The sequence below is a fragment of the Rhynchophorus ferrugineus genome, unplaced genomic scaffold, assembly GCF_030347505.1.
Source record: "Rhynchophorus ferrugineus isolate W39M unplaced genomic scaffold, kcgeb_rfMv2 rfM1, whole genome shotgun sequence".
Lineage (NCBI taxonomy): Eukaryota > Metazoa > Arthropoda > Insecta > Coleoptera > Curculionidae > Rhynchophorus > Rhynchophorus ferrugineus.
Window position 1 is genome coordinate 88,194,192 of NW_027472580.1, and position 17,782 is coordinate 88,211,973.

Below are 17,782 nucleotides of genomic sequence, written 5' to 3' on the forward strand. Positions count from 1 at the left end.
TTCGAGATTGTCGAGAATCTCAATGTGATCATTCAGAATTGTCTTCCGGGACAGTTGGTTTCCTTCAAATCAGTCGACACCGTTATGAACCAGGACGATGTAGTTAACTACCCCACGGAGTTTTTAAATTCACTGGATTTGCCTGGATTACCAGCTCACAATTTGAAATTAAAAGTAGGATCAGTTGTCATCATGCTGCGTAACATTAATCTATATCAGTAACAAGACTGCCTGTGAAAAAGATGATGAATAACGTCATTGAGGCAACAATCATAAAGAGAAAATACAAAAGAGAGGATGTCTTGATCCCGCGTATACCGATGATTCCAACGGATTTACCATTCGATTTTAAACGTTTACAATTTCCAGTACGTCTGGCCTTTGCGATGACCATAAATAAATCTCAAGGCCAGTCGTTGGAAGTTTGCGGAATCAACTTGGAGTTTTCCTGTTTCGCGCATGGACAACTATCAGTCGCGTGTTCGCGCGTCGGAAAACCGTCATCTTTGTTTATTTACGCACCACAAAACAGAACAGAACATATAGTTTATCAGATAGCTTTAAATTGATTAACAAACTGTATCATAACTGTGTGTGTCTGTAAATATATTTCAGGAAAACTCTGTTTTTTAAGCATGATACATCCTGTGTAATTAATCGAAAATAATAATAAAAACTCATTCATACCGAGCATTTTTTTATTAATTACGGATTATTAGGTCTTTTATTTATCGATTGAGACTTCGTACTGCCGGGTCAGCTAGTATATTAATAAATTAAAAATATATTTTTTCTTTTAACTATCGATTAACTTATCGAAATTTCATACTTTCTTATTACAGACAATATTCCCGTTCACCTATATTATCATCAATAACTTTTGTTTAACAGATGTTTATTGATATTATGTGTTTATGTATTGTTTTTAAAAAAAAACCACCTGCGGCTACATACAACGACCGAACCCGATCACTTTTAATTTCAACTCGAAAAACAAAAAACCATCGCGCAGCTATCGCGCTCTCCCAATGGACGCTCGCGATTAGAACGCGCCGCACTCTCGATATTGATGAATGAAAGCTGCACGCTCCAGCTACGCCGAATGACAAAAGTTCGAAACAGTTGAACTTCACACTCCCGATAGTGAACATCGCAGTGATCCTTGAGGACTCTCGATTGTTCCGCCTGTAGTTTTCATTTGTTTTTTCACACGAAATAACTGAATAGAAATCAAGGCGGCCGTCGTCGTCGATCGGAAATATAAGTCAGTTAGTAATTTTTGGCGGTTTTGTAGTTGATTATTTGTTTTTTTTTCTGGATATTTCCAGGTAAGTTTTGTTTATTATTTTTTCCTACACCTATATATTATTTAGAAAATATTTTTATCGTTTTAGATGTGATAAATAACGGATTTTAAAAATAAATTTCGTTTCTAACTTATATATTTTTTGAAATATATACAAATATAAAAAATGTAAATGCATGATGATATATCAAACATATATCTAGCCGGTATCTATGCTTTTCGCTTGCCAATTCAGTAGGAATTTTAAAAATGTGGATAGGATTGAACGTCATCAGTTGTTCCATAACAATATTTTGAATACAATAGTGTTTTATTTTTATTTATTTCATTGGTTCAAGTGTCATCATTAACTATTCAACAATAGTTTTAAAATTATATTAAAATTTGGCTATTTAGTTTATACCCAGATAATAAAATATTTTCAATTAATATAAATAAATAAGTAGTACCAATATATTGATTTTTATTCCTTTGGATGAAATAAGATTTTAAACAATTAAGCAATATTTTCGTTCACAGTTATTCAAAATAAAGTGATAGTAATATATTTTTTTAGAAAATAAATGAAAACAAAGTAAATATAATTATTGTATTGTTATTTTTTAATTATTGTTAACATTATTATTTTACAAACACAATTTTTCACATTTTTAAAATAATTTCCGTTGCTAAATAAATATTAAAAAGTATTACATTATTAATTATTACATAAGTGTTACAAAGATGCTATCTGGACATTTTAATTCAGTTGTGGTCATATTGCAAATCATAGTCATAATCCTCATATATAACTTGAAATGTTTGTTACATATCAAAAAATTTAGAATATTTTTACTCACCAGACGAAAATCTGTATTTTGTTTTGATTAAATTTTAATTAGATTTTGAATATTTCAATAGGAATGTCTTCTTTCTTTCCTGTTTCCTTGTATATGAACGTAGGTAATTACGAAATTTCAATATTACTTTTTTCAATTGCATCTTACATTGGATATGTTTAATACAAACCTAATTTACAAATTAATTTATAACAATTATTCTGTTGTACTTTTGTCAATATACAAGAAGACTAGTGGGAGATCGGTATGTATTTAACAATCAAAAACATTCTATGTTAGTAAGCTTATTTCATGGTTGAATGCGATATCTTCGTAAATCCAATTGATTTCTGAGACATCGAGCAATTCTTCGTTGGTTACGTAGCGATAAGCATTGGTAATTAACTGTAGAATATTATTTTGCCAGCGTTGGATTACTAGTTAATTTGATGTTTTAGTGCAACTCCGTATTCGCACGCCAGAAGTCCAAATAAGCTTTATAATTCACTGAAAAATTAATATATTTAATCTGTTGTTGAGTATCTTCCTACTAACCAGTACAATCCCGAATATAATCTGCTCTACTTTTTGTCTAACGTGATACTACAGTACATTAAATGAATAAAAATTATGTTCACCTCATCTATTATATTTATAACATTTACTTTCTATCCATTTATTACAAAATCATTTAACGTTATTAATGCATATATAAAATATTCAAGGCGCTTTTTTATTGTTATTAAGAATATATTATATTTAAATTAAATTTGAAATAGCTTTAAAGGTTATACTAGGTTTAATGTTATTAATAATAGATGACTATGGAAGTTAAATTAAAAACAATGATAAATTTAATTTAACTGATGCCTATATATTACCCATTTTGATTTATAAAGAAAAATTAATGATGTCGTTTAATTGTTCTATTAATTATTTAATTAATTGTTATATTAGGCCTTTCAATAAGTTTTTATAAAGTATTTTTTTATGAAACATATATATGTTTTATAAACATATCAAAGATTGTAATGTTTCTTAAAATATAACACATTAAATCATTTTTTATCACTTTCATTACTTGATCAATGAAAGGGCATCAATCTGAATAAGTAATATTTGGAAGTATTTATTATTTAAAGATATCTATACAGATTTTGAACAGTAGTAATCTCCAACGATGATGTCATTCAGTTTAAAAGACTCATAATATACTACAACTAGATGACCCCACCCAATACTAAAAAGCTTTCAATCCTAACACACATTCAAAACATTGTTCTTGCGTCATCCTAAATTATCTTATACCATCTTATAGGATTTTTTATTATTGGAAATTAACAATAAGTTCGGTCTTTCTAGTTACATTCTTCATCATCACGTAAATCACAAATCTTATCAAGGTTCCTATATAACCTTGTTGTATATTTTTTAAATATTTTAAGTATTTTTTATTATTACTATTTCATTGATTATTAGTTCTACAATCTGCCCTTAGGACACTAAGTACTGAATATAAGTATGGCATGTAAACAATCACTTCATTAAGTAATCTCCTGTATAAAATATTGTTTCAATTAAGTCTTATTCTAAAGCCTATATATGTCCAATAATAAGATCAGATGGTGTTAGAGGTTTTGGTCTAAGCACCTCACTATCATTTCGCATATTTAGCTGGTACATTGGGATGCACTGATACTATTTCGAAGTAGTTCATACAAACACGTTGAATTACACTCGTTATTGGTTCTAGAGGAATATCGCGTTGTATCAATTCATTTGAAACAAAGTTGGGAGCATCGACAATGGCACTCAACACTTTATTTTGGAACCGTTGTATGATGAATATATTAGACTTGCTAGCGGTGCCCCATAGTTGGATTCCATATGACCAAATTGACTAGGCTTGAGTAAAGATTTAAACAGTAATATCTTATTATCTAATGAGAACTTGGATGTGCATCCGATAACTAATACATTTGGTAGAGTTTAAGTCCAAGTTGTTTCTGTTTGGCGAGTGTGTTTTACTTAACACCATTTATCTCGAATAACGACACAAAATGTTTTTAGTTCTACAAAGAAGTTAAGAATATTAAGTTTTACTGTACTACTATAATAACGTTATTATTAAGTATTAGAAATACACAGATTCTATTAATTGATAATATTTTGATCTTAGAGACTATACACTTTAAATAAACAGATTTTAGAGCTTACATATTTTCTATTTTCTTACTGATACTCGCGGTTGGCTATGGAAGTTCAATAACCACTCAAGAAACCACTCAAAAAGAATCTATTATTTTTACACAAATTTAAAAATATTAACCCATTCTCCATGGTTTCTCCGTAAACCACAACTTATAACAGTTGGAAATAATCGAAAAGGATAAATGAACTTTTTCTTTATTAAACTAATATTTAGGTTAACGCATCGTCTTAGCTACCGTCTTTTGTCAAACAAAACATAAAATTACATCGTTCATTTATTTGCCGACTCGACGAAGCATTTCTATGACCAATTAACGGGCTCACAGCTAATAATACACGAAAAAAGTGCCTTTTATGTGTGTTTGTTTATACAGCGAGACGGTATATCACACTAGCGCCGAAACCTTACCCAATATCGTAAACGGTACCATCGTCTCACGGCTGTTCGAACTTTGCCCAATTTGGCTTTGATTGTTTATATCCTCAATCTTATCCATGAATTTGATTACGTTGTTGCGTAACCATAGAAACGTTATCATCGTCGTAAAATTATTTACGTTTTCTATTTTCGTTTTCGAAAGTCAAAGACCCGATCCCCGCTTTTTGGCAGTGGTCATGGGTTCGGAAAAAAGTGAAAGTAAAGCGTCAATCCACTTTATTTATGTGGACAGTGCGGGGAAACTATTCTTTGTCGTCCCGAAGCTATTTATTGAAGCAACATATTTTAATACATTGTCTTCTCAATTAAATGATGTAATAGTATTTAAATTAATATATAGTCTATTAAAAGTTTTTTTAGTAATGCGTCATGGATATTTGTGACGTTGAAGCTTTGCAATGTTGCCGCATCATCTCTGAGTTTTACTTCAGGGTTTGACATACAAAAAAAATCTAATCTAAATAAAATAATTGAACAATTGTTTTGAATTATTTGTTTACACTTGTCAATCACCTGTTCTAAATTTCTGATAGCTATTCGCCATTGTTAAGCCCAAAATAACAGTCAATATTACAAATAACACAGATGTTATAACAGTCCTTGCGACAAATATGCAACTTTTTAAAATGTTAAATCAAGTTGATAGCATCAATTCAACTGGCAGTGGTCAAGCCAAGGAATGAGTTCAATCCACATGCCCTAATTGGTAAAAAGGAAACCCTTTTTAAGTATATTTGAAATTGTTTCTAAATATAACAGATTAATTAAAAAGTCCCCGGCCTGACACATAGATGGCCTACTAGAATTAAATCGAATTAATCGATGTTTTTTAGTTAGCCCCAACCCTCAAAAGATATGTGTATAAATTTCACAGCTGTCGAATTATTAGTTTGTGAATTATAGCATTTTGAGTGAAAAAATACAGTTGAAGTAAAAACTTGGCTTGATGCCGAGTTCCCGGACACCGCCCCAGGAAAATCAACTATCAAGGATTGGTATGCTCAGTTTAGACGTGGTGAAATAAGCACCGAAGACGGTGAACGCAATGGACGACCTAGAGAGGTTGTTACCGATGAAAACATTAAAATAATTCACAAAATGATTTTGAATGACCGTAAATTGAAATTGAATGAAATAGCAGACACTCTAAAGATATCAACTGAACGTGTGCATCATATCAGTCACAAATATTTGGGTATTAGAAAGCTCTGTGCATGGTGGGTACCGCGCGAGCTCACTTTTGACCAAAAACAACGACAAGTTGATGATTCGGAGTAGTTTTTGAAGATGATCAAGTGTAATAAACACGAGTTTTTGCATCGATATGTGACAATGGATGAAACATGGCTCGATCATATCACTCTGAAGTCCAATCGACAGTCATCCGAGTGGACTGCACATGATGAAACCGCTCTAAAGCGTGGGAAAACGCAATAGTCGGCTGGCAAGTTTATGGCGTCTGTATTTTGAGATGCGCATGAAATAATTTCCATTGACTACCTTGAAAAAGGAAGGACTATCAACAGCGACTATTACATAGCGTTATTGGACTTTTGAAGGACGAAATCGGCGAAAAACGGCCGCATTTGAAGAAAAAGAAAGTGCTGCTTCACCAAGACAATGCGCCGTATCAGAAATCCATGAATTAGGCTTCGAATTGCTTCCATTCATCCATCGTACTCTCCAGATCTGGCCTCCAGCGACTATTTTTTGTTCTCAGATCTCAAAAGAATGCTCGCTTTTTTGTCGAATGAAGAGGTAATCGACGAAACTGATGCCTATTTTGAATCAAGGGACAAATAATACTACAAAAACGGTGTCGAAAAGTTGGATGGTCACTATAATCAGTACATCACGCTTGAAAGGAATTATGTTGAATATAAAAAACTAATTTTGCCAAAAAATGGGTTTTACTATGGTAGGCCGGGGACTTTTCAGTTGACCTGTTATGTTTTTCTGGTTGAGCTTTCTTTCTTCACAATCATAGTGAACAATGGAAGAAAATACGTAATAAACGCAATTTTATAAAATATTCTTCTCAGACACTTAATTCTGTCTTTGAATATTCTCTGTCACATATTCATTATTATTTATTCTCAAATATGTAAGGCCAATATTATAATATTGTGATAAATGTAGAACAAAATCCATAGATGCACTCAATATCTTTACTCGCTGTAAAAAAATAAAACTAGAGTACATATGTTAAGACGTTCCTCCGACATAAAACATAGAATATATTTATCATGACAACGATTAGCATTTTATGATTTGTTCTTTCACATCCATGAAATATTATACCAGATATTTTACATATATGAATAGTACATCCATATACACATGTCTATGTCACCTCTACATAAACAAAACACAAAATTTGATTGTATTAAACAAACATACATGCACAACAGAGTAGTACACATACAATATGGCGCCAAAATACTACGGTTATTTAACGCCAAGCATTGTTATATTGTCTTTCTTTGGTTGATGAAAAACATTACCAGTTAATTGTTTTTACGAATCTCATTTTAATTTGTAACTATTGAATCGGCAAGAAACAAATTTCGGTTTTATATTATAATATAAAAATATATGCATCATCGTGATCAAAATAAAGTAAGACGTAAATGTCGTGAGGTTTCTCATTATGAATTCTTTTCACTGGGTCTACTGGGAATTATCGTAATAATTACGCGCCTTTTCACCCAACATCGAATATATATCAATAGATGTCGCTGATAAACATTTCACAGATTTTATCTACTTAAGTAGTGTATGAACACATCATGGCATTCTGTTCTTCTTCGAATCCCGAGAAGCGTCTGATATGATGCAAAATTATTTGAATGGTCTGGCTCAGTGCACTCGAGCAACTGGATTCACAATATCCCCTACAAAGTCTTCAATAGTGAATTTTTGCCGAAAACGGCATTGTACTAGGCATTATTCGTTGACTCTGAATAACCAACGAATTCCAGATAAACAGAATGTAAAGTTTCTTGGTGTTTACTTCGACCAACCACTTACTTGGAAGGAGCATATATATAGTTTGAGACAGAGAACCAGTAAGGACTTAAACATACTTAAATTCATCGCTAATCGCAAAAACGGACTCAACCAAGATGCTATTCTACATGTTTAAAAACCATAATACGTTCCAAAATTTATTATGGAAGCTTTCTGTACAACACCTCTTGCACATCCTATCTACGAATGCTTGAAACAGTCAAAATCATGGCCTGAGAATGGCTCTTGGGGCACATAAATCTAGCCCAGTTGTTAGCCTACAATGTCTTGCTGGTATTGAACCACTTAAATATAGACGGTCGAAGCTAATTCTTAAAGCAGCCTACAGATTTTGCTCCATACCAACTAGCAACAAAATAATAAATCTGTCCATTAGGAGACCCATTACACCGTCATGTAGGGCACGATCTTTCAAAGACCAGTTATTTAAGGTTATAAAGATGATCAACCTTAATACAGATAAACTTAACGTCCCCAGATTATCAAATCTCCCGCCGTGGATGTTACCATCGCTGCCTACAGATAGATCTCTAATGATTCACAGCAAGGATAATTTTGGTCCTAGAATATTCAAGGGCCTGTTTAGTCATCTTCTATCGCTGTATCCAAGCTATAAAGTTTTGTACACGGATGGTTCCAAATCGTCCGAGGGAGTAGTAACTTCATAAACATTCATCGATACTGTCGGCAGAATTAACAGCCATCTGGAAAGCTCTACAGATTGTATTGGAGGTTGAGTCTGGCCATTGGTTGATTTGTACTAATTCCCAAAGCTCTATCCTGGCAATTGAAAACGTATCTTTTAGAAACCCTATTATCGTTGGTATCTATCACAATCTTGTTGAACGGAAAAGAAGAATGTCAATTATTTGGGTCCCCAGCCATGTGGGCATAGATGGTAATGAGAGAGTAGACAAAGCAGCTAAAAAAGCCACTCTAAGTGGGAGATATACTCCTAGCTTTCCATATTATAAGGATCTATATCCCATTATTACAAATAAAATCGATAGTCTTGTTCAATTGGAGTGGGACTTGCTGGAGAGCGATAATAAATTGTGGTTTATTAAGCAAGAATTTTTTACTTCTATGGTATTATCTACTAATAGGTCTAAGCAGGTCCTGTTAAATAGGCTAATGATCGGGCATTGTCAGTTCTCACATTCATATCTTATGACTGGCGATGTTCCTCCGTTGTGTGATTATTGTGGACTACTAAAAACAGTCCAACATGTTTTACAATCATGTGAGGCTCTACGGTCTATTCGAAAATCTGAAAACTCTTTTCACTCCAAATCACATCGATAAAATATTTGATTATTTACATGAAATTCATTTACAATATTCTATCTAATTTTTTATCTCATATTTAATTTTATTTTAGAGAAACCAAACTATTTTATATTTATAACCTTTACGTTATATTTTATCTACTGCTTTGGTTTCAATATATTAATATATTATCTATTATGAATTATATTTTTTTATACTGTTATTGTTTTATATGTGTTTTTAAGTTAATTTTATTTTTTTAATTATTTTTAATTGATATATTTTAAATGTATAATATTTATTTATGTTTTATCTCGTTTTATATTGATTGATTATTATTTTATTTATACAATTTGTGTTTGTATCGTATATGTATTTGATACATGCTTATTCTGTTTTAATTTTGTCAACTAGACATACTTAATAATATATATCATAGTCCTAATGAGGTAAATATACGTTTAAGTCACCAAATAACACAACAGTGTTGAAGTGATTATAATTTTAAAAAAAAAGTAGTGTATGAACATAGAAAGAATTTTAAATATATAAATACCGAAAATACTTTCTTGTCAACTTAATGAAATGACGATATTAGTACGTTCTAACGATTAAAAAATATGAAACCTTAAGTATATCGCTTCAGTAATTACGCTAACCGCTCTGGGTTAAATGTTATCGAAAATGACATTACAAGTGCCAAGGCTGGTATGTCAGTATGAAGAAACATTTAAATTTAATATAGTAGCGATATAAATCCACAGTTTTATTTATTTTTCTATGTAGTTCCATGAATCACGTTGATATTTCAAAATAGTCGACGATAACTGTCAAAGTCGAATATATATTAATCCTAGATCATTCGGGATAAAAATCAATTATAGATATTGTGTTTATCATATAAATATTCCATTTTTAGAAAAATACTATAGTCTGAGTTAAGTGTACAAAATAGTTTTTATAATAATAGTTTAGTAAGAATAGACTAATGTAAACATTTCATATTACCCACTATTTTAAGTACGTGGAAAATAGGTTTTTCTAATTTTCTTGTGATAAGTGAGGAAAAAGTTGGTTAACAAAATAGTAATCCCTTGGGGAACTATTTAGACCATATGGTAGATGTCGTAAAGATCCCTATCCATCCAAGTATAGATCATCCAAAAAGCGATCTTGTTACTACTTTCAAGTTGCATTAACACTTTAAAACAGACGTAATTAAAATCTAGCTCTGTCATCAGTTATATCATTTACATGATCTATTGCTCAACTGATTTTTAAAACTAGTATACTTGGTTTAATCGTGTAGCGGCCTTGAGGCATGTCGAATTTTACATCGTGGAATAACGGTCCAAAAAACAAATTAATGGTAAATGTTTTTCAACAAAGTATAGTTTAAAAAAAAGCATCAGCAATTACTTTGATGGTCCTATGCAGAAAAAATGTTAATATATGCACATCAAAAACGTAATAAACCTGATAAAAAAAATGATCCTATTCGGAGCTATTAAGATTTTTCGATAACAATTGTCTTTTTTGATTTTAATGATTTAAATATGATGATTTTGATGTCAACGCAAAGAAAGACCTGGAAACCCAAAAAAGTTCCGCATGAAATTGTTACTTATTCCAACAAATTGGACTATGTATTGTTGCAAAACAACATAGAAAATTAACGAGAAAAATGATCAAAAGCATGAACTTCTATAACAAGAATTATGATGAATACACTGTTGAATATCAAGTGAAAGGTTACGCTCCACCCAGCGTACTTACTTGATACAACGCCTTCCAATTACAAGTACAGATCGATACAGTATTGTTTGACTTGCGCAGGGTTTCGAAATACTGAAGAAGTGCGAAAATGAATCGACCAATAATTGGATCACTGCCAACCCAACATCGTTGACAGAAAGTTGGGAAAAAGATGGAAATTCTGGAAACTACTTTAATTAACATTAATAAAAAAATTAAATTAAATTAAGTTCAATCCTGGTAACATGTCAATTGAAAAGTCCCCAGCCTATCATAGTAAAATTAGTTTTTTTTATTCAACATAATTCCTTTCAAGGGTGATACACTGATTGTAGGGACCCGATACTATTTTTATAGTACGATTTGCCTTTGCTTCAAAATAGGCCTCAGTTTCGGCGATCAGCTCTTCATTCGACGAAAATTTCTTCCCGGCGAGCATTCTTTTAAGATCTGAGGGCAGGAAATAGTTTCTGGGGCCAGATCTGGCGAATACGATGGATGAGGAAGCAATTCGTGGCCCAATTCATGGATTTTTGCCATCGTTTTCACCGACTTGTGCTGTCATAAACTCGCGGGACAGAAATTTGAGTCGAAAGAAGTTGTAGCATCGCTCATCAAGCGTTTCTTGATAGAAGCAAGCTGTGTTGAGAAGTTAATCGCCACATTTCCGAAATTTTCACTTTTCTTTTGTAGACTAAGTGGAAATCGAACCATCCTCGTATGTTGAGTAATGAAACGCTTTTTTTGCCGAAAAAAATTCAAAAAGCCACTAATTTATTAAAGTGCTCTCATAACATATATTTACATATTCATACACAATATTCGTCAGATTGAACTTAATATCTCAAAATCTAAATGAAACCAAAGAATAGTATTTTTCTTTTACAAAAAAAATTCGTTCTGTGCTAAGCGGGATAAGAAAAAATACAAATATTATTTTATTTATCAATCTTCTATGACGGCAATTTACTAAATCGACTACAGCTGAAAGATGTCGAAAACTCGAATAATTCACGCGGCGATCGTGTTTTTCTTGAGCTGATGACTCGCCCGTAGGTTTTGTTTATCTCCCCCCGTCAGAGAAAACAAACAGACAATATTCCCATAACTCTTCAGGAAGCCGATGTTGGCGGCAATTAAATTTCATGACTCTTAAATGAAAGCGTCGGAAGTTAGATTGACTAATGTTCCTATGGTATCGAACAATTTGTACGAGGTCTTAAACGAATTTGTTTATAATTTGAATAAATGATCTCTCGAATCGGTCGCAGGAGAAACGTTCGTCGGTCACATGGAACTATGATGCGTAGCAGTACAATTTTTTTCTCGCTATTATTTTATTCATGAGTGTACGCAACGGGAACAGCGTGTTTTGTCGGCGATAGCTCCAGTACTCCACTTCCAAATTATACGTTATGTAAATGAACTTTGAGATGATGCGGAACTATATCTATTAAAATCATCTGGCGCCCATAATGTATGTTTTAAACGTCTCAAATATATGTCTAGGTCGTAATTTTTAAAATTTATTTATTGTTTTAATACAGACAATGAACTATGGTAAAGTTTATATTATTTTTTTAATAATTGCACCTTGTTCCGTTGTACTCAATCTAATCAAATCAATCAAATCAATACACAAGCGGGAGTAGAGTACAAATTAAAATAAAATTAAACTACTTAACCTAAGTTAAGAGTAACAATTATACACTACACATGTGTTACTTATACAAATACAAATTCGCGTGGTTTGGTTTGATTTAAACTCTGATTTCCTGCTTTTTATTCAGTACCTATATTGCTTCTACGTTGCTGTGATTTAGTAATTGGGTTACATAGCGATAAGCATTGGTTATACACTGTAAAACTTTGGTTTGGCAACGTTGAATTAATAGTTCGTTTAATAGTTAATAGGTTAATAGTTTAATAGTTGTAATAGTTTATTAGTTATTCGTTTTAATGCATTCCCATAGGTCCAAATTGGCTTTATGATTGGCTGATTACCAAATCTCTTTAATTTCATATCAAGTTAAGAGTTTCTTCCGATTAACCAGTACTGCTTGATTTTGAGACAGATCTGCTCTGCTTTTTTATAATGTTTCCAATCTAAACTAACATCAAAATCGATTCCGAGGTATTCAGCTGATTCTGTTAGAGGAATCAAATTTATTTTAAATTTATTTATTGTTTTAATACAGACAATGAACTGTGGTAAGGTTTATATTATTTTTTTAATAATTGCACCTTGTTCTGTTGTACTCAATCTAATCCAATCAATCAAATCAATACACAAGCGGGAGTACAGTACAAATTAAAATAAAATTAAACTACTTAACCTAAGTTAAGAGTAACAATTATACACTACACATGTGTTACTTATACAAATACAAATTCGCGTGGTTTGGTTTGATTTAAACTCTGATTTCCTGCTTTTTATTCAGTACCTATATTGCTTCTATGTTGCTGTGATTTAGTAATTTAGTTACATAGCGATAAGCATTGGTTATACATTGTAAAACTTTGGTTTGGCAAGGTTGAATTAGTAGTTCGTTTAATAGTTAATAGTTTAATAGTTGTAATAGTTTATTAGTTATTCGTTTTAATGCATTCCCATAGGTCCAAGTTGGCTTTATGATTGACTGATTAGCAAATCTCTTTAATTTCAGATTAAGCAAAGAGTATCTTCCGATTAACCAGTACTGCTTGATTTTGAGACAGATCTGCTCTGCTTTTTTATAATGTTTCCAATCTAAACTAACATCAAAATCGATTCCGAGGTATTCAGCTGATTCTGTTAGAGGAATCAAATTTATTTTAAATTTATTTATTGTTTTAATACAGACAATGAACTGTGGTAAGGTTTATATTATTTTTTTAATAATTGCACCTTGTTCTGTTGTACTCAATCTAATTCAATCAATCAAATCAATACAAGCGGGAGTACAGTACAAATTAAAATAAAATTAAACTACTTAACCTAAGTTAAGAGTAACAATTATACACTACACATGTGTTACTTATACAAATACAAATTCGCGTGGTTTGGTTTGATTTAAACTCTGATTTCCTGCTTTTTATTCAGTACCCATATTGCTTCTACGTTGCTGTGATTTAGTAATTTGATTACATTGCGATAATCATTGGTTATACATTGTAAAACTTTGGTTTGGCAACGTTAAATTAGTAGTTCGTTTAATAGTTAATAGGTTAATAGTTTAATAGTTGTAATAGTTTATTAGTTATTCGTTTTAATGCATTCCCATAGGTCCAAATTGGCCTTATGATTGGCTGATTACCAAATCTCTTTAATTTCATATCAAGTTAAGAATTTCTTCCGATTAACCAGTACTGCTTGATTTTGAGACTGATCTGCTCTGCTTTTTTATAATGTTTCCAATTTAAGCTAACATCAAAATCGATTCCGAGGTATTCAGCTGATTCTGTTAGAGGAATCAAATTTATTTTAAATTTATTTATTGTTTTAATATAGACAATGAACTATGATAAAGTTTATATTATTTTTTAATAATTGCACCTTGTTCTGTTGTACTCAATCTAATCCAATCAATCAAATCAATACACAAGCGGGAGTACAGTACAAATTAAAATAAAATTAAACTACTTAACCTAAGTTAAGAGTAACAATTATACACTACACATGTGTTACTTATGCAAATACAAATTCGCGTGGTTTGGTTTGATTTAAACTCTGATTTCCTGCTTTTTATTCAGTACCCATATTGCTTCTACGTTGCTGTGATTTAGTAATTTGATTACATTGCGATAATCATTGGTTATACATTGTAAAACTTTGGTTTGGCAACGTTAAATTAGTAGTTCGTTTAATAGTTAATAGGTTAATAGTTTAATAGTTGTAATAGTTTATTAGTTATTCGTTTTAATGCATTCCCATAGGTCCAAATTGGCCTTATGATTGGCTGATTACCAAATCTCTTTAATTTCATATCAAGTTAAGAATTTCTTCCGATTAACCAGTACTGCTTGATTTTGAGACTGATCTGCTCTGCTTTTTTATAATGTTTCCAATTTAAGCTAACATCAAAATCGATTCCGAGGTATTCAGCTGATTCTGTTAGAGGAATCAAATTTATTTTAAATTTATTTATTGTTTTAATATAGACAATGAACTATGATAAAGTTTATATTATTTTTTAATAATTGCACCTTGTTCTGTTGTACTCAATCTAATCCAATCAATCAAATCAATACAAGCGGGAGTACAGTACAAATTAAAATAAAATTAAACTACTTAACCTAAGTTAAGAGTAACAATTATACACTACACATGTGTTACTTATGCAAATACAAATTCGCGTGGTTTGGTTTGATTTAAACTCTGATTTCCTGCTTTTTATTCAGTACCCATATTGCTTCTACGTTGCTGTGATTTAGTAATTTGATTACATTGCGATAAGCATTGGTTATACACTATAAAACTTTGGTTTGGCAACGTTGAATTAGTAGTTCGTTTAATAGTTAATAGGTTAATAGTTTAATAGTTGTAATAGTTTATTAGTTATTCGTTTTAATGCATTCCCATAGGTCCAAATTGGCCTTATGATTGGCTGATTACCAAATCTCTTTAATTTCATATCAAGTTAAGAATTTCTTCCGATTAACCAGTACTGCTTGATTTTGAGACTGATCTGCTCTGCTTTTTTATAATGTTTCCAATTTAAGCTAACATCAAAATCGATTCCGAGGTATTCAGCTGATTCTGTTAGAGGAATCAAATTTATTTTAAATTTATTTATTGTTTTAATATAGACAATGAACTATGATAAAGTTTATATTATTTTTTAATAATTGCACCTTGTTCTGTTGTACTCAATCTAATCCAATCAATCAAATCAATACAAGCGGGAGTACAGTACAAATTAAAATAAAATTAAACTACTTAACCTAAGTTAAGAGTAACAATTATACACTACACATGTGTTACTTATGCAAATACAAATTCGCGTGGTTTGGTTTGATTTAAACTCTGATTTCCTGCTTTTTATTCAGTACCCATATTGCTTCTACGTTGCTGTGATTTAGTAATTTGATTACATTGCGATAATCATTGGTTATACATTGTAAAACTTTGGTTTGGCAACGTTAAATTAGTAGTTCGTTTAATAGTTAATAGGTTAATAGTTTAATAGTTGTAATAGTTTATTAGTTATTCGTTTTAATGCATTCCCATAGGTCCAAATTGGCCTTATGATTGGCTGATTACCAAATCTCTTTAATTTCATATCAAGTTAAGAATTTCTTCCGATTAACCAGTACTGCTTGATTTTGAGACTGATCTGCTCTGCTTTTTTATAATGTTTCCAATTTAAGCTAACATCAAAATCGATTCCGAGGTATTCAGCTGATTCTGTTAGAGGAATCAAATTTATTTTAAATTTATTTATTGTTTTAATATAGACAATGAACTATGATAAAGTTTATATTATTTTTTAATAATTGCACCTTGTTCTGTTGTACTCAATCTAATCCAATCAATCAAATCATTACAAGCGGGAGTACAGTACAAATTAAAATAAAATTAAACTACTTAACCTAAGTTAAGAGTAACAATTATACACTACACATGTGTTACTTATGCAAATACAAATTCGCGTGGTTTGGTTTGATTTAAACTCTGATTTCCTGCTTTTTATTCAGTACCCATATTGCTTCTACGTTGCTGTGATTTAGTAATTTGATTACATTGCGATAAGCATTGGTTATACACTATAAAACTTTGGTTTGGCAACGTTGAATTAGTAGTTCGTTTAATAGTTAATAGGTTAATAGTTTAATAGTTGTAATAGTTTATTAGTTATTCGTTTTAATGCATTCCCATAGGTCCAAATTGGCTTTATGATTGGCTGATTAGCAAATCTCTTTAATTTCAGATTAAGTAAAGAGTATTTTCCGATTAACCAGTACTGCTTGATTTTGAGACTGATCTGCTCTGCTTTTTTATAATGTTTCCAATTTAAGCTAACATCAAAATCGATTCCGAGGTATTCAGCTGATTCTGTTAGAGGAATCAAATTTATTTTAAATTTATTTATTGTTTTAATATAGACAATAAACTATGGTAAAGTTTATATTATTTTTTTAGTAATTGCACCTTGTTCTGTTGTACTCAATCTAATTCAATCAATCAAATCAATACAAGCGGGAGTACAGTACAAATTAAAATAAAATTAAACTACTTAACCTAAGTTAAGAGTAACAATTATACACTACACATGTGTTACTTATACAAATACAAATTCGCGTGGTTTGGTTTGATTTAAACTCTGATTTCCTGCTTTTTATTCAGTACCCATATTTCTTCTACGTTGCTGTGATTTAGTAATTTGGTTACATAGCGATAAGCATTGGTTATACATTGTAAAACTTTGGTTTGGCAACGTTGAATTAGTAGTTCGTTTAATAGTTAATAGGTTAATAGTTTAATAGTTGTAATAGTTTATTAGTTATTCGTTTTAATGCATTCCCATAGGTCCAAATTGGCTTTATGATTGACTGATTAACAAATCTCTTTAATTTCAGATTAAGTAAAGAGTATCTTCCGATTAACCAGTACTGCTTGATTTTGAGACTGATCTGCTCTGCTTTTTTATAATGTTTCCAATTCAAGCTAACATTAAAATCGATTCCGAGGTATTCAGCTGATTCTGTTAGAGGAATCAAATTTATTTTAAATTTATTTATTGTTTTAATATAGACAATGAACTATGATAAAGTTTATATTATTTTTTAATAATTGCACCTTGTTCTGTTGTACTCAATCTAATCCAATCAATCAAATCAATACACAAGCGGGAGTACAGTACAAACTAAAATAAAATTAAACTACTTAAGCTAAGTTAAGGGTAACAATTATACACTACACATGTGTTACTTATACAAATACAAATTCGCGTGGATTGGTTTGATTTAAACCCT

The 17,782-nt window shown here is 31.0% G+C and overlaps 1 protein-coding gene across 1 annotated transcript in view; it reads left to right on the forward strand.

Moving 5' to 3' along the window:
- The first annotated feature begins 1,049 nt into the window (after positions 1-1,049).
- LOC143201072 (uncharacterized) overlaps positions 1,050-17,782 on the forward strand; it is a 37,413-nt gene continuing 20,680 nt past the window's right edge. Inside the window, exon 1 of the mRNA XM_076411927.1 lies at positions 1,050-1,328. The gene's annotated coding sequence lies outside the window, so the exon portion shown is untranslated. The remainder of the gene's footprint in view (positions 1,329-17,782) is intronic.